We start from the raw sequence: 27,037 nt of genomic DNA, 5'->3' as shown, positions 1-27,037 counted from the left end.
GACAGATGGATGAATAGATAGATGGATGGATGGATGGATGGATGGATGGATGGATGGATGGATGGATGGATGGATGGATTTGTGAAATGTCAGCCATGTGCAAGAACTCTGGGTTTTATCTTGCCTGACCAGTTGAGGAAAATGTATAGTTTAGTGTATGCAGCAACCTTGAACTTAGACAAGCCAGTATACTAATGCTTCCCAATCCTTATCCATAATCCCCCTTGCCCAGTAATCCTAACCCCAAAACCTTCATCCTTTCTGACTCTTCTCCATCAATACCACCTTTTCATTTCGTTTTTTCTACTGATATCATTCTTCTCATTTGCTACTTTCTACATGCCTTCTTACTTTATGTGGCTCACCCTCAGACAAGCTGTTCTAGTATACAATACTTTATTATAAATCTTAGGTGTAGCCGTGTGAGTGTAGCGAGTGTCATAAAGATCTTTTTACACCACCATTATTCTAATCTATACCTGATATTAATAGTATCTATCTGAGTTATCTCATGTTCTTCTTATAATACTGCTCAAACCTGTACCAGCTATGGGCTACTTTAAAAGTACATTACCCTGCTATGCTACGATTTTTCTATAAATGTACACGATCAGCTTGCACCCTATGGAAACTTAATGCTAAGAGCAATATGCAATCAGCAAAATGTGGTGGCCTTCTAGAAATCTACTGCAGACAGTACTTTCTCCAGTTATCTCACTCAGTCTCAAAGAGTGATGTGTAAACTAATTTATACAGCTCTCTTTTTTAATTTCTCCAAATCTTTTCGGTTTCTAATACCATGATGGGAATGGACCCCATTCCTAAGTCAAAGTATGTTTAAAGTTCATGAAATTAGTATAGTTTCAATCTTTGATGTCAGCCAGATGTGCTCTTTGCAGCACCTGAAATGTGCTCAGTAATGACTCCTTCTGCAATTCATATGGAGTTACATGCACTGGTAACATATCTAGATATGATTGTCGATTCTTTTTTATAAGAGCCATTGTTCCTACTACTAGTTGAACTATCTGAGTATATTAAATCCTGATATTTTTTGACTTTGTGTCTCTCTGTGAGCAAGACACTGTAGTCACTTGGTGTGGTCATTTCAATGATCAGTGCTGCTTTTGTCTTCTTTTCATGGACCACTATATCCATTTTTCTCGCATCTATTTTTTGAACTGTTGGTAATGGAAGATCCCATATGATGTAGGCTTCATCATTTTCTATGATGCTTTGTAGCTCATGTTTCCAGTGTTTTTCAGCCACTTCAGTACTATAATGTTTGCACAATCCACAGTGCAGCAGTCTTGCCACATTATTATGACTTTCAGTATACAGTCCTTCTGCCATTAGTATGTTGTAACCAGTAACAAGGTGTACAACTTTTTTTCTTCCCACATGTTCAATGGACTTTGTAAACCAACGTGTACATAGCCCACTAATTTGTGCCACCAGTATTAACTTTTAATCTCTTGGTTTGAATTCTCCTCTTCTTAACCATTCCTGCAGTCATTCCTGATCAACATGAGGTTCTTCCCAGCTATCTGTTTTTATTTTTTACTTACTTCTGTCCATGACATATGCTGTATAAATACAGTCTATATATCAGTGTCATCATGGTGAGATTTTTTGAAAAACAAGGTCCACCTCATAAAAATACTCACCAAGACTTGAGGATGAATTCAGTTTCAGCAATACTGCTCTCCTTTGCTTGCTGATGTATCATCTCTCCATCCAGACATCTCTCCTATGGGTAAATGTAGGTGTATTACAAGGTTCTCTCCTTGGGCCCCTTACATCCAACATATTCATAAACAACTTCCCTGCCCCCCGTAGAGGTGGTTACTGAGTTGAAACTGTAGTTTTATTGGCCACTAGGGGTCATTTCCAAAACTCCTTCATCTTCCTCTCTTAAAACCTAGTTGCCTTGTGGTTTGGGCATCTTTTCAGGCTTGTTGGCTGTTGGTGAAGCACCCTCCAAGAGGAAAAAACGCTGAGAGAAGAAGGGAGCCACTTTTGAGATTTTAAGTATTTTTTCTCTGTTTATTTGCTAAATTTTTCTGCATAGCTGCCTAGCTTGAGCATTTTCTGGCTTGTTAAACTTGATTTCTGTATTAGTAGCTGTATTTAGAGCACAACCAAAAGCTGTTTGCTGAATTTCCTGTTTGCACTTAATTTTAAATCGTTTTTTTCTTAAAACTTGCATATTTTCTGTCCTTGACCTAGCACTCTTGTGTGGGGTCATTTACTGCACTATTATAACTTGATATTACTTGTGAACCTCTGCTATCTCCGTAAAAAACAAAAACAAAAAAAAAAAATCTTGTTTTTTTCCCACTTTTCTGAGAAGTTAAAAAAGTTCAGTTACAGGCTTGCTGTTCCTGAACTGTTTGAAAGTTTCTGTGAGGCCATTTTTGCTTGGGCTGAAGGAGGGTCTCTCTGTTGATCAGTGGCAGTGAATAACATTGAGCAGCTTCCCTGCCCCCCGTAGAAGTGGTTACTGACTTGAAACTGTAGTTTTATTGGCCACTAGGGGTCATTTCCAAAACTCCTTCATCTTCCTCTCTTAAAACCTAGTTGCCTCATGGTTTGGGCGTCTTTTCAGGCTTGTTGGCTGTTGGTGAAGCACCCTCCAAGAGGAAAAATGCTGAGAGAAGAAGGGAGCCACTTTTGAGATTTTAAGTATTTTTTCTCTGTTTATTTGCTAAGTTTTTCTGCATAGCTGCCTAGCTTGAGCATTTTCTGGCTTGTTAAACTTGATTTCTGTATTAGTAGCTGTATTTAGAGCACAACCAAAAGCTGTTTGCTGAATTTCCTGTTTGCACTTAATTTTAAATCTTTTTTCTTAAAACTTGCATATTTTCTGTCCTTGACCTAGCACTCTTGTGTGGGGTCATTTACTGCACTGTTATAACTTGATATTACTTGTGAACCTCTGCTATCTCTGTAAAAAAAAAAAAAAAAAATCTTGCTTTTTTCCCACTTTTCTGAGAGTTAAAAAGTTCAGTTACAGGCTTGCTGTTCCTGAACTGTTTGAAAGTTTCTGTGAGGCCATTTTGCTTGGGCTGAAGGAGGGTCTCTCTGTTGATCAGTGGCAGTAAATAACATTGAGCAGCTTCCCTGCCCCCGTAGAGGTGGTTACTGACTTGAAACTGTAGTTTTATTGGCCACTAGGGGTCATTTCCAAAACTCCTTCATCTTCCTCTCTTAAAACCTAGTTGCCTCGTGGTTTGGGCGTCTTTTCAGGCTTGTTGGCTGTTGGTGAAGCACCCTCCAAGAGGAAAAACGCTGAGAGAAGAAGGAGCCACTTTTGAGATTTTAAGTATTTTTTCTCTGTTTATTTGTTAAGTTTTTCTGCATAGCTGCCTAGCTTGAGCATTTTCTGGCTTGTTAAACTTGATTTCTGTATTAGTAGCTGTATTTAGAGCACAACCAAAAGCTGTTTGCTGAATTTCCTGTTTGCACTTAATTTTAAATCGTTTTTTCTTAAAACTTGCATATTTTCTGTCCTTGACCTAGCACTCTTGTGTGGGGTCATTTACTGCACTGTTATAACTTGATATTACTTGTGAACCTCTGCTATCTCTGTAAAAAACAAAAACAAAAAAAAAAAATCTTGCTTTTTTCCCACTTTTCTGAGAAGTTAAAAAAGTTCAGTTACAGGCTTGCTGTTCCTGAACTGTTTGAAAGTTTCTGTGAGGCCATTTTTGCTTGGGCTGAAGGAGGGTCTCTCTGTTGATCAGTGGCAGTGAATAACATTGAGCAGCTTTCCTGCCCCCCGTAGAGGTGGTTACTGACTTGAAACTGTAGTTTTATTTTATGTTTTGGGTCTATTCCTGCTTCTTTCCAGCCCCTGCTATCAAGCACGCTTTAACGTGCTTTAGCGCGATTTAGCGCGGAGTTGCCACTAGAGCAGCATCGGGCAGCGCCAGTTAAACAAGGTTAAACTCTTTCTGGCTCCAGAAAGTCTGTTCTTCAATTTTTCCCTTAGAACTGCTCTGTTAGGAACCTAAACAGTTTACACCTTCACTAAAAAGTGCAGCACTTGTTCCAAATAGCTTTTTCTTCTCAAAAAGCTCAGCACTTGTCTTATAAGCATATCCCTTGTCTTATAAGCATTCTCTTTGCAGGTCAAGCACTCCTATATTATACAAATCTCTCACTAGCAAAACCCCCAGGAGTGCCCACTTCCCTGCTAAGCCCACTACTTTTCTGTCTCATACCAACTCATAATTCTTCTAGCATGTCGAAGGGTCAGATACTGGCGTCCTCTCCTGCCCAGTTGGTGAATCTGGGAATTCTGAGACAATGTTACAATTGCCTCATGTACACGGACAACCCTCTCCTCCTCCCACGTAACACTAACACTTGTGAGAGATGCAGCTATTTAGCCAGACTGGAGGCTGAGCTCTCTCAACTCAGGACTGGCAAGACCAGGCAGGAGGAGAAGGCAACTACACACACCACAATACCAGTCTCACATAACTCAACCACACCACTGAATCAAACACATAAACACACTAAGACATACTCGGAGGCTCTGAGTAAAAATTTACCTAAACAGCAGAGGCCTCCAAAGCAGACACCCAAGCAACTGCAAACTCAATACACCACACAAACAACACATAAACAACAAAATCAGTGTGCAAAGCAGTCACTGCCCTTAAGGCCAAATACAACACCAAACATACTTGTCATAGGTGACTCCATAGTCAGACACACTGACGTCCCACTCACCAGGCTGAACAAGGAGAGGGTCACGGTAAGCTGCCTATCGAGCGCTAGAATCCGCCACATAACACAAGCACTCAGGTCACTCCATGGCAAGTACAAGTATGACACAGTCATTGTCCATGCTGGTGAGAACGACCTGAGACGTACCTCCCTGGACTACATGAAAAGAGACATAGAGGAGCTCTCTGATTATGTAGCCCAGGCAGGTATGACCCTGACCCTGAGCAGTATCCTTCCTTCACCAAGAATGATGCCACAATATAGTGACAAGATGATCAGCTTTAACAATTGGCTTAATTTCTGGTGTCATTCAAAGGGGATCCAGTGCCTGTCTGCCTGGGATGACATGCTCGACAGGCCACGCTGCTTCACAAGGGACGGCTTGCACCTGTCACCCCTGGGATTCTGGATATTGGCTAAGGCTCTTGCCACCCCCATAGTGCCTTTTTTAGGCAAGGCTCAAATTCTAAACCTACCACCCTAGAAAACAAAAACATGAAGAAACTAAGGGTAATGCTGCTCAATGCCAGAAGTCTAAATCTCAAAATGCACACACTCGAGGCCCTTTTCAGTATGGAGAACATCGATGTCTGTGCTGTGACTGAAACTTGGTTCAAGGCTCCTGAGAGCACCCCGGCACTATCAGGTTTCATCTCATATCATGCGTTCTGGCCCCAAAACCCAGACCACACCACAAAAGGAGGGGGTGTATCCATATTCATCAAGGATACCCACACCTCCAGGTTGGTGGCTACGCACGAAGCATCGGAAACCATCCAGGTGCAATTAACCATAGGCAAAACTGCTCTACAATTTGTAGCATGCTACAGGTCACCCTCTCAAACTCAGGAAACCCACACAGCCTTCCTGAAGACACTGGAGGGTATAAATGTATCACCAAACACCATCATATTGGGTGACTTCAACTACCCGAATATAGACTGGGAACATTACTCAAGCCCAAACTTTCTAGCCCAAAGGTTCCTGGAGTTCATAAATTCAAATGCCATGGAACAACTAGTCACTGTCACCACAAGAGGAGAAAATATACTAGATCTCATCATCACGAACATGGGGACAAAATTCTCCACACCGGAAGTATATCCCTCATTGGTGAGATCAGATCATAAACTAATCTCACTAGAAATCCACATCCCGCCCCCACCCCAAACAAAAAAGACCACAGTGAAGAACTTCTCTAAAGCAAACTTCACACTACTCAAGACAGGTGTGGTATCCTTCAAGGCCCCCGAGCCAATGGAAACCACAACCCAAGCTGCGGAAGCCCTTACAAATGCCTTCTATGAACACCTTCAGGACTGCATGGATCAGGCAATCCCAAATAAAACCAAGACTCTTTCCACCAAGGGCAAACATCCAGTCTGGTGGACCCCAGCCATAAACAAACTTTACAATAAGAGGAGAAAGCTATTACATGACAGAGCAAAATCCCAAAAAGGGAAGGCATCTTTGATCAGCACTAGCAAGAAACTACGATCCCTCATAAAATCATCCAAGGCCAACTTTGAGAGAAAAATTGCCATAGATTCAAAAGACAATCATAAGGCCTTCTTCAGCTATGTCAGAAACCTGGGTGGAAACTCCCAGATATGCTCAGAATTAGTCCAAAATGATACAAAAATCACTGAACCCACAGACATTGCCAACATACTGGCAGACAGGTTCAGCGCAAACTTCACCCCTCTCCCCAAAAGGAGAGATAACTATCCCAACTGAGTGTAGCCTCCCAGACATCTCAAATGCGCAGGTGAAAGCTGCTCTCTCTAAAGCTAAAAACACAGCATCAATGGGACCGGATGGGGTCCCCGGCTGTGTGCTACATGAACTTAATGAAGAACTAAACCCGCACATAAGGCAGCTGTTTAATTTTAGCCTCACCACAGGATATGTGCCCAAGGAGTGGCGTACGGCAACTGTGGTCCCACTCCACAAAGGCGGTGCCTCTACGGACCCTGGTAATTACCGCCCCATAAGCTTAACAAGCCTGGTCTGCAAAGTTATGGAGAGGATCATAATGGAACTCATAAACAAGGACATAGGGGACTTGCAGACCTTGGACCCAACCCAGTTTGGCTTTGTCAAGGGCAGATCTTGCCTTTTGAACTTGGTCGACTTCTTCGAAACAGTCACCAAGGCCATTGATGAGGGAAAGGCAGTCCATACAGCCTACCTTGACCTTACAAAAGCTTTCGACACAATACCCCACTCGGGTATTATAGAGAAACTTACCAGCTTAAATGTAAACTCATATGTCAATGTCACAAGATGGGTTGCAAACTGGCTAAAGGACAGAACCCACAGGGTTAGAGTTGATGGAGCCATGTCAGACTCCAAGCCAGTTACAAGTGGAGTCCCACAGGGCTCAGTCCTTGGCCCCCTATTGTTCGGCATCTACTTCTCAGATGTACAGGCAAACATAGGAGGACTATGGCTGACAAAGTTTGCGGATGACTGCAAACTGGGTGCCATAGTGGATAGTACATCGGACGCAGACATCCTTCAGAGGGGTCTCACGGAAACTGATAGCTGGTGCCAGAGCCATGGTCTGAAGTTAAACGCAAAAAAGTGTATAGTCATACCCTTCGGGAAAAACAAGGTAACCCCAAGCTACCATATAGGTGGCAACCCACTAAGCACAGAAGAGGTTATCAGGGACCTGGGGACCCAGGTTGACAGTGGCCTCTCGTTTGACACTCACGTTGCTAAAGTGGTTCGAAAGACCTTCTACATTGCCCACCTGATCATGAAGGGATTCACATCCAGATCAAGTGAGGTCATTGTTCCCCTGTACTCCTCACTTATCAGACCAATGATCGAGTACAATGCCCCATTCGGGATGTATCTCACCCGACACCTGCAGCAATTGGAGAGACCCCAAAAGTTCCTCACCAAAAGGATAAAGGGACTCCAAAACCTGTCATATGTTGCCAGACTGAAGAAACTCCAACTCTATTCAGTTGCATACCGTCTGCTCAGAGGTGACCTGTGCCTGACATACAAGGCCATGACCAACCCGGAATTAATGGACATGCTCCACCTCAAAAAAACCAAATCCACCAAAACCACTAGAGCAAGAGACTTAAACCTTAGCATGGATATAAATAGGACATGCTGGAGGGATAGATTTATCACCCAAAGACTCCCCATGCTGTGGAATAAAATCCCGGTCCATGTGAGGCAGAGCACCTCGCTGGCTCTGTTCAAGAGAAATCTTGACCGGTGGATGGGAGATCGTAGGTTTACCCCGGGAATCATCTCTGTGTCACTACTGGACAGAGGCAAAACAAACTAATGGGCACAGTATTTCTAACATAAGGGGCGGCGTAAGCCACATAACTTTGGGCTAGGCTTATAAATGCCCTAGGGCAGTTAGCCTAGTATAAACCTATGAACCTATGAACATGCACACAATAGTTAAGGATGCAAAAGTCATCCAATACACAGACAATTCCTCACTAACCTGCACAGGCGATTCTAAATGGTCTTCAGATGAAATGAGAAAACTGGAAGAATGTCTGACAAGAGTCCAAATTACTATTAAATCTTACAACAAAAAAAAGCAAGAAAATACAGCTATTTGCCTCACAAACACTTCAGACTTCAGTATTACCTCAAAATAAAACCATTGTGGACCCACACTAAACTACTCAAGAGTTATTATAACTATCACCAAACAAACAATGTAGTAACAAAATAATCAGAAAGTAGGAACCCTTTACAAAATTAAAACTTAAAAGTAATCGGAAGGCAGGCACTTTTTACAAAATCAAAACTTAACACCATAGGCTTGACTACTGTCAGTATAAACAGTGTTACTTCCACTGCTGTCTGTGGATTATCAGTCCTTAACATCATCCCAAAAACACAATGTAAGCAGCTAAAATGTGTTACAACAAAGTAGCTAAGTCTACAGCAAACCCATTGGAAATGTATATCATATAGCACTAAAACAAATATGATTAGAACTTAACATACATTAACCAACTATCAACTAAAAAGTGAGCAAAACATTTTAAAGAAATCACATAGCTATCCAAAGTTTAACCTTATCAGCTTTTATAACTCTACTACACAGTTTAGATTGCAATGATAACATTTGCTAAACACCCAAAAATCAAACACACACCATGGAGACTCTTTAAGCTGTACATACAGAAAACAATGTAAAACTAAAAAAATATATATATATCAGTCTTCTATTACATCTAATATGCTTAAGTATTCATACATTTGCCTCAACTATACTCTACCTGTTCATAGCTTCACAGGTAAATACTAGGCTAGCTGCTCTTGCAGGCCGTTTTAATCCTAGCCAGTTTCCCTTTTCATGCTCAAAATGACTCATCCCATTTGGTTATAGAATGGGATCCCATGGTCAATAATAATATAACCCATAGATAATTTGAGGGGACCCATGCATGGGATAAAGCATTTAGGAGCTATCTCTATTCATTACTAGTAGAGGGGGCAGTCCTGGGGTAAATTTTCTGTTTCCATCTATAGACCTAAGTTGTGCTTGAATGTGGACAGGGATGAACTTTGTTTTATGTGGATGGAAAGTCAGTTCCAGAGTAGTAGTATCCTCTGCAAGATATACCTGTCCTTCCAAACCATTCCATTAATGTTGCAGAAGAGGTTTAGTTTCCTAGACTAAGTATTTCTGATGCCATTTAATTTGCTTTTGAGTAGTAAATCCATTAGTAATGGGTCAAATGATGCCGTGTATGTCATACACAGGTCACCTCTTAGCAGTCTGTGTGATACCGAGTATAGTGACAGAGCTTTGAGTGGCTCCATGTAGAGCATGTTGTTTAGGCCTTGTATCCTTTTAATGAGGTATCTTTGTGGGAGTTCCAGTTGTTGCACATGTATAATCAGATACATGATAAAGGGAGTGTGATGTCTCCACTCTGGGCCAGAAATCAAGGAGCCTGAATCCTCATTACTGACACTGGAGAGGTATGTTCACTTGGAATATAAATGGATACATGCAGTATTTCTAGAAGCTGACCTCTCTGCATCAAGCACAATTTTCTTTAAGATCACACAGGGAAGACACTCAGCCAGGGGTCTGGTTTTCTCTCTCTGTCTCTCCCCACATCCCCATTAAAGGTCCTCACTGACACAGCTGCAGAGTTAAGTCCTTGGCTGAGTGTCCAAGCCAAGTTCTCCAACACTCTCTCTATAAAACTAGTGCTTCATGTCCCTGCTCTACGTAGTTGATGCACACTCTCTTTGTGATTTGATTTTCACACACACACACACACACACACACACACACACACACACACACACACACACACACACACACACACACACACACACACACACACACACACACACACACACACACACACACACACACACACACACACACTTGTGCCCCCTTCTGCCCAAACTATAAGCTAGTTATCACTGCCACCAGACACTACAAGCTACCTAAGGCTCTTGCAAGGGTACCCAGTTATACTGTGTGAAATTAATATTAATACAAATGGTAATGTTGACCAAACAGCCAGGCTTCAAGAGTGGCCACAGTGTCACCAATAGATACTGTATAAGTACTCTCATAGGTTAAAATATTTTTTAAAGGACCAGTCACAATGAAAAGTTTAAAAATATTTAATAATAAATAATATAAAGAACATGAAAATATAAACTATCTATTTACAGTAAACACCAGAGTTTTAACCACAGGAAATATTAAAATAACACAGATGAATAGATTCACACAGATACAAAAAACAATACGTAACTATTCTCACTATTCTCACTATATTTTCCCGACTGATCTAGAAAATTACTGTTCCTGCTTACTTAATAGAGCAAGGCAAGCTGTAGTAGGTGATGGATCCTTCTATGTCATGTTGGAAGAAAAAGACAGCTCTGAGACTTCAGTCTCACCTAACATTAAAACATTATTTCTGTACAGAATGATATCACATATATCTGGTCATCTGATTTCTGGTTCGCATGCAACCCTCGTTGCTAGAAACTGCCAGGATTTAGTACCTACGTGTCAATAATACATACACACAAGAGCTCTGCACAGATCTGGTGCAGCTTCTGAAAGTCATAAAACAATTACAAACTTCTACTACTCCTACAAAAACTAATAAACCATGCTTCTTTCAGACATTGCATCTCTGGCTTCATTCAAAACTGTGAGCTAACATCTTTATGGTCTAGGCCTAGTAATTTAACGTCTTACTATTTTCAATATTTACTGCCACTAGATTGTGATTAACCTCTTCTCTTCCAGTATCCTCTGTTAAAACATATAAATTAATTCAGTTACAATAATACATGTATATTTCTTTTCTGTCCAGCAGGGCACACTGTTGGTACAGTTTTAACACAAGTACCTGTACAAATCAGTTTGATATTCAAATAACATATAGTTCCTTATTAAATTCCAGCTAACTGTGCTGATATATGTTATATATCCACTGCCCTACTTCTACTGGCATAGCTGGCAATACCTCACATCATCATAGGGGGCATTATATTCAGTAACTGGCCTAATGAGGGCTGAGTAAAGGGGGGCAAGGACATCATTAGATCTAGTCCCAATCCTTTTATTTATAAGTTGTGCAATATAGAAGGTTTGTCTTGCAAAAGTGGACACATATTGGTCAAAAAATGAGATTGCTGTCCACATAAGTTCCCAAATTTCGAACAACTGTGTCAACTCTTAGGACATATTGTCATTGTGGTAGTTCCCTTAGGTAAATGACTTTTCAAAATAATACAGTAATGTATTTTATGGAATTTAGTTTCAGTCCGTAATTTTGTCACCAGTTATTTATTTGGGACAAACCTTCCTGCAGGTTGGCTTAGTCATTTTGAGATTCAATGACTGCTCCTAGCTTGCAGTCATCTACAAACTTAGACAGCCAGAGCCCTTTGGTATTGTTTTTTACTTCAGAAAAGTAGATGCCAAACAGGAGAGTTCCTAGTATAGAACCCTGTTGAAATAATTATATTTCTGTTGCATTCATACACTTTCCTAATGATATCCAGTGTCTCCCATACCTCTGGCTATCTCCTCCTTCACTATACTGAGCCCTTAATGTTAATTGCATAGTGATCCTACCACTAATCTTAATTTCTAATTTAGGTTGCCTATATAAGATGTTCTCAGGTAAATAATAGGCAAGAAGTCTACAGACTATTACAAGCCTAGCCTATAACCTGCATTCAAAAATTAATTCCAGCCTCAACAAGAGCAATACAAGATAGATTGGGAGGAGAATCTGAGGCTGACCATCCAATTAACTAGGTTTACTTTAAAAGTGGCCAGGGTGCTACTCTGCTTGACAAATAGTGGAAATTTGTTCCAGAGGTTGAGGGATACAACTGTGATATTAATCTATCATGCAAATGTGCCCTATTTATTTGTTGATGAAAATTTACTTCCTTTTACCTGTTAATTGTAGAACCTTTAGTTTTGAGAAGGAATGGAAGGTCAGATAAAGTTGGATCTTTCATGGCTCAAAAGGCTAGATACAGATAACTCATGGAGGCATCTATAAGAAACTGCATATAGAGAGAATCTGTCCTGATAACTGTGGTTTTTGAAGCTACTGATCTTTTTACTTAGGAACATCTGAGGTCCATTAAGTATGTTTAGACCTATGTATGTCAGAAAGGGGATTACTTTCAATAATGGGTCTGACAAGATATGAGTAATGATGATTTAAGACTTCTTTGGATCTATAACAGATACCACTGTAAGTATGACGAGCCAAATGGAAGATTGCCCTAACTACTACTGTGATATGATGATCAAAAGATAAGAAATTATCAGCATGATTGTCTACGTCTCTTACAACAGTGTCTGATTGGCACAGTGTGTCATCTGTATAGTACTGGAAAATGTTTTACTAACCAAAATTAACTATACTACATTTTTTCATATTTAATTTTAAACCTTTGCTCTAGCCTCAATAGCCAATGTGGTCTAAAATGTGTAATTGTGAGACAGTGAAAGAGTGAATGATGACTCCCAGTTTATAGTCATATGCACACCTAGATAACCATTTGCCAGGATTATTGTCCTGAAGGTCTGAAATATAGATACTAAATAGGAGATGGGTCTACATGGAACTCAATGGTACAGTGTTGATACCTTTTTTCCTTTCAGAAGTGGCACCTGTGATTTTAACCACATGAGTTCTGCCAGACAAGCAGTTAGCTATCCACTGTGCAGCATAAGGATTTATATTCAGATTTATAACTCAATAATGCCTGCATGTAGAATAGTGTCAAAGGACACAGATATGCTGTATGTACTGCATAATTCCTATTACTGCTTCAGTGACTTTTTTAAAGAAATTCATGAGGTTAGAGTGGTAGGACTTTCCTTTGAAATAACCAAATTGATGAGGGTCTAGGATTAACAGATTTTAAATGTCCCATTTAATGAGGTTTGAGATAATATGCTCCACATCTTTACATATGAGACTAGTGAGACAGTTGTATGGTTACCATGGTCTTTTTTTGGGTCAGTCTTGTGAAATGGTATAGTAATGGTTGTTTTATGGGCTTCAGGAATGAAACCAGTGCAGACAATAAGATTAAAGAGGTTAAATTAGTTTTTGATAGGTCATATTTAGCACTGATAATGAAGTAACTTGGCATGTTATCTTTTACCATGGATGAGGCATACTTAGCCTTTGAGAGGGTTGATCAGACTTCTTCCATAGTAATTAAATGGGGTGTAGGTGACTGGAGAATCACTGGAACAGTGATAACTGTAGATGGAGTAACATTTGCACTAAGTTTATCAGCTAAGACCTCAGTTATTTCCTTTAGTTCATAATGGGTAGTATTATTGTAAACTAACTCCAAACATTGTTAGGTGTAGGTTATCCTGCTATAGTTAAAAAAATTAGTAGTTTTTTTTTGGGGGGGGGCTTTGGATATTTTATGTTCATAGTCAGCTTTGAGCTTATTAATGTTTCCCTTACTAACAACTTTACTTAAGTATGCTCTTAAGATGAGAAGAGTGAACAATGCAACTATTTAACTGGGAGAAGTCGGAGGCATAGGCTGTGGCTTAACAATGAGATCCATTACAGGATGATTATAGTGAAATTTATTTAGGTCATCATGTATGCTTTTGAGAAATCCCTAATAATGCCTAGTAGTGGCTCAGTCCTGTGATGACTCTGTGAAACAGATATACCGATCCACATGTGTCAACAGTATGTTGAGGAACTGCTGAACTATCTTTGAGGCAGAAGCCTGTGAGATACCCAACATGCCCAAAGTTTGTCTCTGAAAGTTCCCTAAGGCAAGTATATTGAGGGTTATACATACCTTGGTATGCACAGGGATAGAAGGCCTTGCATTCCCTCAGTTACTGTGTGTGGGTCATAAAAAGTCACCAAAGCGCATATTATATCCATGTCCACTCTAGGCCTGTCTAATAATTCTTGCTACATCTCCTTCTTCTTCTAGGCTAGCATGAGCTGTTTCATGTACCAGGTTGTGGAACAAATGTAATGAGTGACTCAAACTAGGACAGAGCTAGACTGGCAGCAAAAGCAAACATTGTCATGGAACTTAAAGTGGATGCAAAAGGTTTGGATTTGCTTTTTATAACCTATTTGTGCATGGCACATTTGCAGATCACAAAGTGATTATGACTCATATAACAACGTGATTATGAATAGTATAAAGATGGGCAGAGCACCTTATCTGAATAGGATAGTCATAGGGCAGGATTCACGAAGCCTCTGTGTAAGAGTTACAAGGCTTACACGGAGGCTGCAGTTAAACGGTGTGACATCAGCATGTCATGCATATGCATGAGGGCATGCTGAATCACACCTAAGGCTTACATGGTCCATGGAAGACAGTAGGGGGTGTGTCCGTAGGCCAAGCCCTGCAAACAGACACACCCCCAGAAGAGTAAAAGTCCCGAAAGTAAACCCCCACGACAAAGTCCATGGAAATGTGAATAGACACAACACAACACATGCCCCCACAGACTATGAACATAAAATATATAAATGAACGTTATATATTTTTTTTAAATTGTAAAGATGTTTGCCCGTGAGTGCGCTCGTTTGTGCGGGCGTGCCCGTAGCTCAGCCACAGTTAGCAGTCAGTGGAAAAGCATATAAGAACTACATATGCAAAGTAAGCCAAAAAGCAATAGCATAGCAGTAGAGATGTCGGCTAAAGAGCAGGCAGTCATGGTTCGAGCCCCCACAACATCAATTTTTATCTTTAGTGAAATAAGCACAAAACAAGTCCCTGACATATATGTACACATATAAAATTATATTTTATGTAAAATGTAATGAAATGGGCCATTTATTTTGAAGAAATGTGAGATAACAAAATAATAAAAAATGCCAGATGTGCCTATAGCTGAGCTACAGTTTAACAAGTTGAGTGCATCTGCCCATAGGTGAGCAGTGGTTTAACAGGTGTAAAATGAGTGCCCGAAGGTGAGCAGTGGTTTAACAGGTGCAAAATGAGTGCCCGTAGGTGAGCAGTGGTTTAACAGGTGCAAAATGAGTGCCCATAGGTGAGCAGTGGTTTAACACGCTGAAACTGTGTGCCCCTAGCTGAGCTGAGCTTAATATGCATGCTGACAGCCAAATGAAGTGTAAACCAGCATAATCCATTTGCGAGGAGCTGCGCAACGTGCCAATAAGCTAACCGACGGGCAACGTTGAGCAAGCTGTAACAAAACTGCCTTTACACAGACACACCTCCTAGCCTGTGTAGACAATCATAAAATATAAAAAGCAGTGGCCAAGTTTGAACCCAGGATACCATGCACCATAGTCAAGGTACTGAACCACTAAGCCATGACAGCTGTACTTAGAAATGCAGTAATAGCAAATATATAGGAATGAATAGAAAGAGGAGCATGACAAAGCAGGTTTTGTGAAGCTGATACAATTCCAAAATGGCCAATCACAGATATGTGCGGGAAAAACGGCATATATAAGCCCCATAGGTGGGAATACACAGCATAACCAATTGTAGAACCAACTTGCAGCCAGAATGTCAGGTGTAGGTGAGGGTAGTTGCTTTCGAGCACAGAGGTGGGGCATTGAGGAGTCCAAATATATGGTTTGGCTCCTTGTCCACAATCACGAGGCCCAACTCATGCATGGCTAGGTCCTGTGGGGAGCATATAGGGCTGAGGCGTGGGACCGGTTGGCTCATGATCTTACCAGTGCCACAGGGATACCAAGGACTGGTGAGCAGGTCCGTCACCACCATGCGGACCTGAAGAGATGGAAGCAGGACCAACTGAACCGTTTGATCCAGGAGGCCTGGCAAATACCCAACGCCCCACTACTGAGTAAGTTACATCTAATTATTTATGTAAGAAATTAACCTAGCTGATATTATGGAGATGTGTATTCCAATATTACTTTATTTATATTACAGCTGCAGGTGTCCGTTCTGCGAACCGTAGAGCCTATGGCGATAGGCTGGTGCAGTTGCACCACCAGGCAGGTCAGTAATCCTCTCCCTGTAACTGTAAATAAATATAAAAGTATGACAGTTAGCAAAAGAGTGCAGTGTAGTCACTAAGTAATAAAATGTGCAAGTAACAGTGTAAGAGGGTTTGCAAGTATTGCTTGATTGCAAAAGTGTGATGCAGTCTGTAATCCAAACAGAGAAATGAAAAAGTCTGAAATAAAGTCTGAAATAAAGATGTCCCACCTGTAATATAATAGTACAAAACCTGCAGCAGGCTGAAAAGTACAGCTGCAGAAGCTGAGTAAGACACATGTGTGAAATATATCCCTGTTGAAATACAGAAACATGACAGAAGTGAGACTGTTGGAAAGGATTGTAATAACTACAGGTAACACATGTCAATAAAGCCTAGAATTAAGTACCATCCTGAATTGTAAAAATAAAACAAGTGAGAGAGTGTGAGAAAGAGTTATGAATCCACCAGTCAAGTAGTAATTTCTCCTGAATAAAGTATACTGCAGTCATTACAGAATGAAATGAATGTGACAAGCAGAACCAAACTGTGAAATGTGTTCAAAATGTTCCTGCAGCTGGAATGTGTATCCCAAAATCTGGATATGTTGCTCTCAGTCTGCAATATGCAGATAGTTTGGTTGTCTGAAAAACCAAACATCCACAGTTGTCTATAGCTATATAAAGCAAATGTAGCAGGATAATGTAGCTGAACAGAGCCAGATATGAATGTGTATGAATAAAAATGAAAATGTATATTGATGTAGCAGTAACATTCCTATCACCAACTTGAAGTAGTTATCACATAGGAAACTGTAGGTAGAACTGTAGTGTGTATATATCTGCAGCTATTAGAAATGTACAGCATATGTATTGGTATTTGAAAGTGTTAATTAAATTTTCTTCACCCTACCCTATAACCACATATAATCCATTCCACGTGAAATTGGTATGTGCAATCACAATTAACACCCCTGGACATTTGTCCTGTTGGGTCATACATATTTGCATGTACGTTGATGCATCTGCCCTGCTCATACATCCAAACCTGATGGCCTGTTGCCATCAATCAACCCTGCATGTTGTTGGAATGTCTATTGCTGTTTAAATTATGCATGTGTTATGCTTGCTGTTCAATGGTTTGAATATCTGGATGTTTGGTTAATGGGAATACTAATGCATGCTGTTACAACTAATTGTGAATGGTATTGTATGTTACTAACCCAAACTGTCATGACATAATGCAAAACATAGGACGACAGGGAAGGCGGGTTTCAGCGGACCCACCTCTCCCACCTCAGCTGGTGAGTGCACCTGGCAGTAGTGCCCAGTCCAGACCCTCCTCCGGTGGCCCTGTGCCACCTGCAGGTGGAAGCCCTGCAGGGGATGGGGCTCATCCCCCCTCTGCAAGTGTGGCCAGAGGAGAACAACCACTCACCCTCCATAGCGTCCGGACTGTGGTACATAGGGAGATCCAGGAAGCTGTTCTTGGGCCCCTACACCAGCTTGAGGCACAGGTGGCACAACTAACGGGTGTGCCTGCTGCCTGGCCTATACAGCCCCCAGCACAGCCCCGTCCTGGGCAGTGAAGGCACAGTGGCAACTGCCCATGGGTGGGGATATCAGTTCCACTGTTGCCATCTGTGGGCTCATGGGCTCTAGAAATCCAAACATCCGTCCCCGTCAATTGTGTAACCCCCCCCAGATGTGTCATACACCGCCCCTGTATGTGTCTTGTTTGTCTTGTCTGTTGACCTACCCAACCTACCTCCCCAGCTATACCGACTTCCTTTACCTGACGTACTCTCACCTGAAAAAAAAAAAAAAAGGGCACAATGTACCCACAAAAAAATTACGCCCCATACATAGCTGCCCATTTCGCACACATGTCTGCTGGACATGGAAACTGTCAATTACAATTGGCTGTACAACAAGTATTATTGTTGTCCTCACACCTCTCAAATGTCACACCAAATTACAAACATATGCACAGCTGTTGCTGATGAAGAAATGGGCAGCTATGGGCCTTACCTACATCCCTCCTGCAAAACCCGAGCTTGTTTCCCTACTGTCTTACCCTCTTTGTGACCCATTTTTCACCACTTTCCTGTCTCCCCATTTTCATTTCTTTCAAAGAAAATAGCGCAGGTGTGCGCAAGAGTAAGCACTTTTAAGCGGTTGTAAGCGGGTGTGCGTGGAGCTGAATGCCAGTGCGCATGCGGGAGCTCCGCGCAAACCAGCGCTAACCCGGTTACAACTGCTTAAAAGTGCCTTAGTCACTCTGAATGACAAGTCCTGTAGTCTGCTCAAAAGCAAAATAAAATCCCACTGTCAGACCCTAACCCAGGACCTTGGAAAGAGTAGTCTGCATGACTTACCACTAAGCCATGGCTGTTATATAAGAACATCGTGCTACAATAAATATAGCATGTAATAATAGGAATTAATGTAAAGGGAATATAGGATGTGTAGTACACAAAGCATGTCATGTATATTTACTGTCAAATCTAGTGGATTTCTATAATAGTAGTGTGTGAACAGAAACAGCCATGCTAGTTGGTAGCTAGTAGGTAATAATGTCACTGTAGCACCTTGCAAGCCACACACATACTCACAGCAGGATAATCACTGCCCATACCCCACAACCTCTTACAGGAACACATCTGGACCAAGTAATAAAAAATGTGGAGCAAAGGGCCAAAAACAGGGACACATTCCAAATAATGCTACAACAAACTTAGACAGTTCTGGAGTAACAGGTTCTGCATTTTGTTGGATGTTTGGAAGGGTATGAAGTCTGAAACTTAAATGTTTGTCACTATAGTCTGACTTGAGCCCAGAGTGATTTGCCAGAAAGAGCTGTTCATGAGATATTGATCAAAGTATGAGGCAAAAATGTGGACAACCTGCAAATATCTGTACACTTGAGAGGTCTGACACCACCATATTTGAATAGTTAAGAGCCTAGACATAGCAACAGTGACTGAGTTACAGGGATGCCCCACAGACTCCCTGTGAAATGTACAAACAGTAGGCAGAAAGGTGTTAGAACACATGCAATGGTAACTATGAAGTACTGAAAGTATGCACCACTTGCACGGCAGAGATAGTGTAGTAATACATATGCTCATGCTATCCCACAGTCACAACTGCAGAATACCAGACAATTTAATGGGTGTACCCCACTGATATGTACCATTCCATGAGGCAGATAAAAGATGCACCTGAGAGTCTCTGGGGCCTGCTCAGCAGCATACTCAAATACCCTAATAGATGTCAAGGCCCACACCATGGCCAGACCACACTGCATGCAGTAACACCCTAGCAGATATAGCAAGCATTCCAAGGTGTGAATGTACATGGAAAATAGGAAAGCCACAGCAACACACTAGAGTCAAGTCACCTAGCAGGGATACAAGTAGTGAATGTAAAGGGCAAATATTGAAGCCATAGCAACAAAGTGCAAGAGCCACTGCTATACACCAGTTACACCACATGTCCCACAGGAAAGCACACACACCCACATTAACAGTAGTAGTAGTCTTAGGTGTCAGTGTACATACACACTTAGTACAGGAAACTGGAGAAATGAATGGAGAAATGTTAATCTACAACACAGCCGGAAATATGAGAGCGATACTAACCTTTACACTCACAGAACAGTGTCCACAGCATACCAGCATGGTCCCTGCCCTTAAAATCTGAAAGGGCTATGCCTATCTCACATACCTTCTTATAGCACTGTCCTGAAATCACAGTGAGAACTGCAATCAGTACACAACTGGCTGCATGCAATTAGCAAATGCTGGCTAACAACTGGTGCAGAGGCCATCACATGGACATATGCAGATACCTACAAAAGCATGCTGTACTCCCAGTCCACACATGCAATACTTTCATTGCACCCTGTGGAGGTAGGGAGAGACAGAGAGAGAGAGAGAGAGAGACAGTCGCATACCGTCTGCTCAGAGGTGATCTGTGCCTGACATAATAGGCCATGTCCAACCCGGAATTAATGGACATGCTCCACCTCAAAAAATCCAAATCCACCAGAGCCACGAGAGCAAGAGACTTAAACCGCAACACGGATATAAATAGGATGTGCTGGAGGGACAGATTCATCACCCAGAGACTCCCTACACTATGGAACAGAATCCCAGTCCATGTGAGGCAGAGCCCCTCACTGACTCTGTTCAAGAGAAATCTTGACGAGTGGATGGGAGATCGTAGGTTTACCCCGGGAATCATCTCTGTATCACTGCTGGACAGAGGCACAGCAAACTAATGGGTATAGTACTCTCATCCTAAGGGGTGGTGAAAGCCACACACACTCTGGCTAGGCTTACAAATGCCCTAGGGCAGATAGCCTAGTATGAACCTATGAACCTATAAATAAACATACACAAACAAAACCGGTCAGCAACAACCAAATGAAAGCTGACAACTGGCAAGTGGAGCAGCAGGACACGAAACCAGATGGCAACACAAGCAGCTGTGACATACACAGGTAATGTAAAGTCATACTATAAAAGTCTACATACTGTGAACCCTCCATATGTGTCATTGGTCTGTATCCATATGTATATGAAGATGTGCAAAGGGCAGGGGACATACAGCAACAATCAGTGAAGGCTGTACATACATATGTATGTGAGAGCATCTATGTGCACAAATCAATGTAGGTTGAATGTAGGTTGTAGTGCAATGTACAAAGTAGGTTTCACAGTTATGTATGTTTAGCAGTATGTTAGTGTGTGTATACAGTTTTGTAAACAAACATGTTGATATACCTAACTATCATATGGATACGTATGTATGTCAATATATGTATGTATGTATATATATATATATATATATATATATATATATATATAGATATATATATATATATATATAGATATATATATATATATATATATATAATATGCATATATGTATACATACATAGAGAGGGATGTAGGAATACATAGACAGATGTAGATAGATAGAATATGTACAAACATATATATGTAATACACACATACAAATATAGATATATGTAGATACATATCCATAGACAGATCTGACTATCTACAGGTATGACTGTATATGATGATCTCACACTCCCCCTGTCCCACCCCCTCTGTCACTCTCACCCCCCTCTCTGTCACACCCCCCCTCTCCATATCTATAGCAATATATGTACATCAATATATATATGTGTATATGTATACAGATATATATATATATATATATATATATATATATATATATATATATATATATATATATATATATATATATATATATATATATATATATATATATATATATAGAGAGAGAGAGAGATGTATATATATTCTGAGTGAGGCACATGTGTACAGATGTATTGCAACAGGTGCCTGGTGACAAAGGCATGGAGTGAACACCAGTGTCAAAACTGGAGTACCATACCCCATTTCAAATCACCTACACCAGTAACCACCAGATATGTGATTGGCCGCCCACCACTGCATCTGTCAGGGGTGAACAGGGTCATAAATGTGTACAATAGTCCCCCCAATGATATTCACAGTGGCACACTATTCCTGGAATACCTGCACATGGTATGTGTCAGCAGACATGGTGTGTCAGCTATGGACATGTAGGTCAGTGTACCCCTCCACACCACACAATGGCTGCCACGGTATGTACCTCACATGACAGCTACAGATATGGAGAAGGACACAGTGACATGTACAACACTGTGACAATGCACTCAAACACATTACCAATGCACAGTGACTGACAACACCACAGAGTACACACATACTACCCACATAGAGGTTACCACTCCTGGATTTACATACTTAAGTCACACCCATGACAGATGTCCAACAACCATAGTAACACCTCACACCATCCACAACCTAAATGACTGCTGTGTGTCATCCATGACACTGCAATAGAGAGCACATGGTGGAGGTACAGGTTCCTACCCACAGATAAGACATACCCTGCAATAAACCACACAGCGTTAAGAAGCAAGAGTCCCCATGAGTACATGTCACACATATCCCTGCTGAATGTTAGTCAGATAGGTAATATGCCATATGAGTCACCCTGTGTAACTGTTTGACAGCAGCAGGTACCATCACATCACATGTGTCACAATGGTCAGGGTAGCAGAACAGTATGCTGCTGTAGTCCCAGGGGCAATAGCATATTGTATTGTATTGTAATGTATTGTATTGTGTTGTATTGTATTGGTATGTAGAGGTGCCTCCTTCATGGAGTGGAACCACTGCTGCTGTGTGCCAGTGTACAGGTACATATCCTGTAGTCAGGCTAGTGTTACATAGCACTTCTATATGTGTGTTTAGCTCCTCTTGGAGTTCATGTAGCATGCAACCGGGGATACCATCAGGTCCCATTCATGTTGTGTATTCTGCTTTTCTGAGGGCAGCTCTCACCTGGACATCTGTGATGACAGGTAGGTTACAGTCAGCTGGGATAAGTATCTCTTATTTTGGGGGAGAAGGAGGGGGGAAACCTGCACTGAACCTGTCTGCCACAATGTTGCCAATATCTGTGGGTTCAGTGAATTATTTGTTGTTGTGTACTAACTATGAGCATATTGGAGGGTTTCTGACCAGGTTGCTAACATAACTGAAGAAGGCCTTGTGGTTATCTGTAGTGTCCCTGTTGATTACCCTCTCAAAGTTGCCCATGGATGTTTGCATGAGAGAAAATAGCTCCTTAATAGTGCTGATCAGACATGCCTTCCCTTTATGGAATTATTCTCTGTCTTGCAGTAGCTTCCATCTTTTGTTATACAATCTGTCTATGGCTGGGGTCCACCAGACAGGATGCTGTCCCTTTGTGGAGTGTCTTGGTCTTATATGGGATTGCATGATCCATGCATTCTCTGAGATGTCCGTAGAAATAATTTGTGAAGGGGTCAGCATTGTGGGTTATGTCTTCCACTGGCCCAGTGGGCTGAAAGGATACTATGTCACTGTTACAAAGTGTAAAGGTTGCATTTGAAATGTTATTCACTGTAGTCATCTGTGCTGGTGGTGGAGGTGGGATATGTATATCCAGGGCAATTAGTTTGTGGTCAGCTCACAGTAGTTGATGATGTACCCCATACAGTACCTCGATACAAACCCCCAGAGTGAGGAGGTGCTTTGGACCTGAATCAGTGTTCTGACTGCTGGGGTTTGGTAGTATGTCATATGGAGTGTGCCAGGTACTGTTGCACAGTTGTTGGCTGAGCACTGATACCTGGCCATTTACATGTGTATCCACCAATAGACAGACAGATGCTATATATGTGAGATCCCACACCAGCCAGAATCAGCAGGAGAGGGCTGCACTGTGGCAAGTCCTGGTCCTTCAGGTAAATGACATAGGCACACATAATAGGACATATGAGCAGGTACGACATCACTGCAGTGATTTAATCAGAAATGTCCGTCAGTGTGCGTCGGATATCCACAGGCAACATGTTGCCACAGGTGGTGGGGTGGCTACACATCCCCCACTCACCAGACTGGAGGGACTACTCATAAGTGTTGTGGCTCCAGCCCACCAACAACAACAACAGCAGCAGACATGCATTATGATGGAGGCTGGAGCCACGCAACAGCAAGACTACGAGCGTGCAGGTAATATGCCATATGTATAGTTGACTGTTGTGTACACTGGTAGTTAATGCATGTGTGAGGTGTGTCCTTGGTTTGTAGCTGTCATCATAGTATTTAATGTGCAAGTGTGATATTCTCAATATCAGCAGCTGACCTGTGAAAGATGACTGTTGTACTACTGACCTGTATCATACTCAGTAACAATGGCACAGTTGTGCCCACTGACATTAATTTCCTCACTTCTGCAGGTCCCTCTGGTGTAACAGCAATGCAGCCTATCCATGCTGGTGAGTGTGTATTAACAATACCTTTAATAGTCTTGATAGTAATAGTAATATTAGGCTCACTGAGTAGTGCTCTGTGTATGCATGCAGGTGTGTCTGTGTCTGTATGTTGATATCTCGCATACTGAGTAGCGTGCAAGTGTGCAACTGTGTGCATGTGTGCATGTGTGCACATGTGCATGTGTGCATGTGTGCACCTGTGCATGTGTGCATGTGTGCACCTGTGCACGTGTGCACGTGTGCATGTATGCATGTGTGCATGTGTGCACCTGTGCATGTGTGCATGTGAGCATGTGTGCATGTGTGCACCTGTGCATGTGGGCATGTGTGCATGTGTGCACCTGTGCTTGTGTGCATGTGTGCATGTGTGCATGTGTGCACCTGTGCATGTGTGCATGTGTGCATCACTGGTAATATTGTGTAGACATTGTAAACTGTGTTTCCTGTTACCCTCCCACAGGTTCTGGTGCTGCTCTGGTGTCATGCAGCAGGGAACCTGAATCAGGTGCCATGGGTACTGATAATGATGACATCTGTGTAATGGCACAGGAAGGTATGCCTGGGTCCATCATTGGTCAGCCAATTGACAGTACACAGCTGTCAACCTCATCAATGCGCACAGTTATCCTGCCAATACACCCTTTGTCACCAATGTCCCTAGGTGATGGACAGGATACAGCGGGCATTGACCAGGGTAATGTCGTATCTGTGGCACATGCTTCCCCACACAGCAGCCATGGGCATGGGCCTGAGATGGTACCACACAGACAGATGTCCAGGGGTTCTCGTGGGAGCATCCGTGGGTGTACTGCCCCTGTTAGACGTGCCCACAGAGGTCTTACAACCTCAGCTATGTTTCGGGCTGTCATGCAGGCACAGTCATGTATGGAATGGTACACCAGACAGGGTCTGAGGGAGCTGACAGCATGTCGCACAGCCATGACTGACAGTATGAGTGACATTGCGGCTGCCATCTGTAATTTCACCAATGTCATAGACAGACGTTGTGGGGACATATTAGACCGGTTCCACAACTACATGTCCATGAGCCAGGGTGATGGTGGATGGCTGAGGCATCGACATGGGCGTATGCCAGCAACAGCAGCAGCTGGCAGTCGTCACGGATGACAACAGGGCCACAGCCGCCCCCATACTGCCAGCAGCAGCCCCAGCAATGCTGGGTCTGTGCTGTCATCAGACCGCCCCAGGAGACCACGTGCACATGGCTCTGGACAGGCTCGACAGGGATCTGTGTCCAGTCAATGAACTGCTTCTGATGATAATACCCAGTCTGGACTGGTACCGGATATGGTCTGTAGCACCCCTGCAAGGCACAGGTACCGTGTCCATGGCCACAGACACTGATCTGTATGACCTGGCAGGTACAGTCTGTGGCTGTCCACAAACACCAGTATATGGCAGCCATGAGGTGGAACTGTGTGCATCCATACACACATGTGAATTGACAACACCTAGGGCTACCGCATACATGCACACACTGCATCAACATTGCCCCACCTTGTACTGCTGTCCCTCACCAACACACATACACATACATGTCAATTGGTGGTATCGGTGGCTGACTCAGGCATACCAAGTTCACACCCTGTGCATATGATAAAACTGTGCCACCTCCTGCAATCTGTATCGTCAGTGCAGGTACAGGTTAACATGTTGCTGATGCACAGGGTGACTACATAGACGTGTAGTAATAGTATCATGTTGTTAACAGTACTGTGTGCTGATATAATTGTGGGTATATCCCAGCATGCCTGATGCAGTAAGGGTATGATTGTCTTGTACTGTTGTCTACACCCATGGTAAGTACCATAGTGTATCATCTGCACATGTTGGTATACTGGTGGTAAGGATGTCAACAAAAGGCTACATACATAGGTAGAATAGAGGATAAGGTAATTAAAGTATTGATATGCAATGATGGACATGTAAACTGCAAGTGGCATGTTGCCCACACTGGACTCTGCAATGCGGATGTTTGAGGATGTTGATATGTGTTCAGTACTACATGACTGGTACAGGACACACAGGAGCACCCTAGCACTGCAAGCTCACATCTCATACCATGCTAGACAGCCCCAACACACAAAACTAACTGTCACAGGAGGGAGAGTCCCCATACATGTCAGGGATACTGTGGTGGCAGGCCAGGTAGCATACATCCTACTAAGTATGGAATCACTGAGTGAAGGCTCAGTGTCTGTTATTTGACATGTGTATTACTGCAGGTATGAGCACCTGGGTTTCCATCCAGTTATTGTACATCCTGACGGTACATGGTCTGTACACTTGTGTGCACTGAGACTGGACCCTAGCCATCTGACCTGTGTATTTCCATGTACATGTGTATAGTGCCTGCATATTTGCACTGTTACCTACTGGAAGTGGTACAGCTTGTTTGTTGCACAATGGACTACATGCAGCCCTGCTTATTGTAGCTTTGTTTGCATGCATGTTTGCTTGCAGTTACCCTGGAACACTGATCCCACCTGCAATGCAGAGTTACAGAGCTTCTGTGGACTCCTAGTGACATCTGCAGTTACTATATGTATGTCCATGTCTCACTTGACAGAATGTGACTGTTTGTCCTGTTCGCATGTACGTTGCCTGTGACACATTGCATATGACTTACCTGGCATTTGTCCACGTGAGCAGTCATATATGCCAGTGCTAACTAATTACAGGCACTACACCCTCACATACTTACCTTCTGTTGAACCACCTGCTTCGCTAGGGACGGCTTGCACCTGTCACCCCTGGGCTTTTGGATATTGGCAAAGGCTCTTGCTACCCCCATAGTGCCTTTTTTAGGCAAGGCTCAAAAGACAAACCCACCTCCATAGGTATCACAAGGGATAAGAAACTAAGAGTAATGCTACTCAATGCCAGAAGTCTAAACCT

This window comes from Protopterus annectens, chromosome 5.part0 (assembly GCF_019279795.1).
Source record: "Protopterus annectens isolate FY-2018-M chromosome 5.part0, PAN1.0, whole genome shotgun sequence".
In the NCBI taxonomy this organism is placed as follows: domain Eukaryota; kingdom Metazoa; phylum Chordata; order Ceratodontiformes; family Protopteridae; genus Protopterus; species Protopterus annectens.
This window is presented reverse-complemented; position numbering follows the sequence as displayed.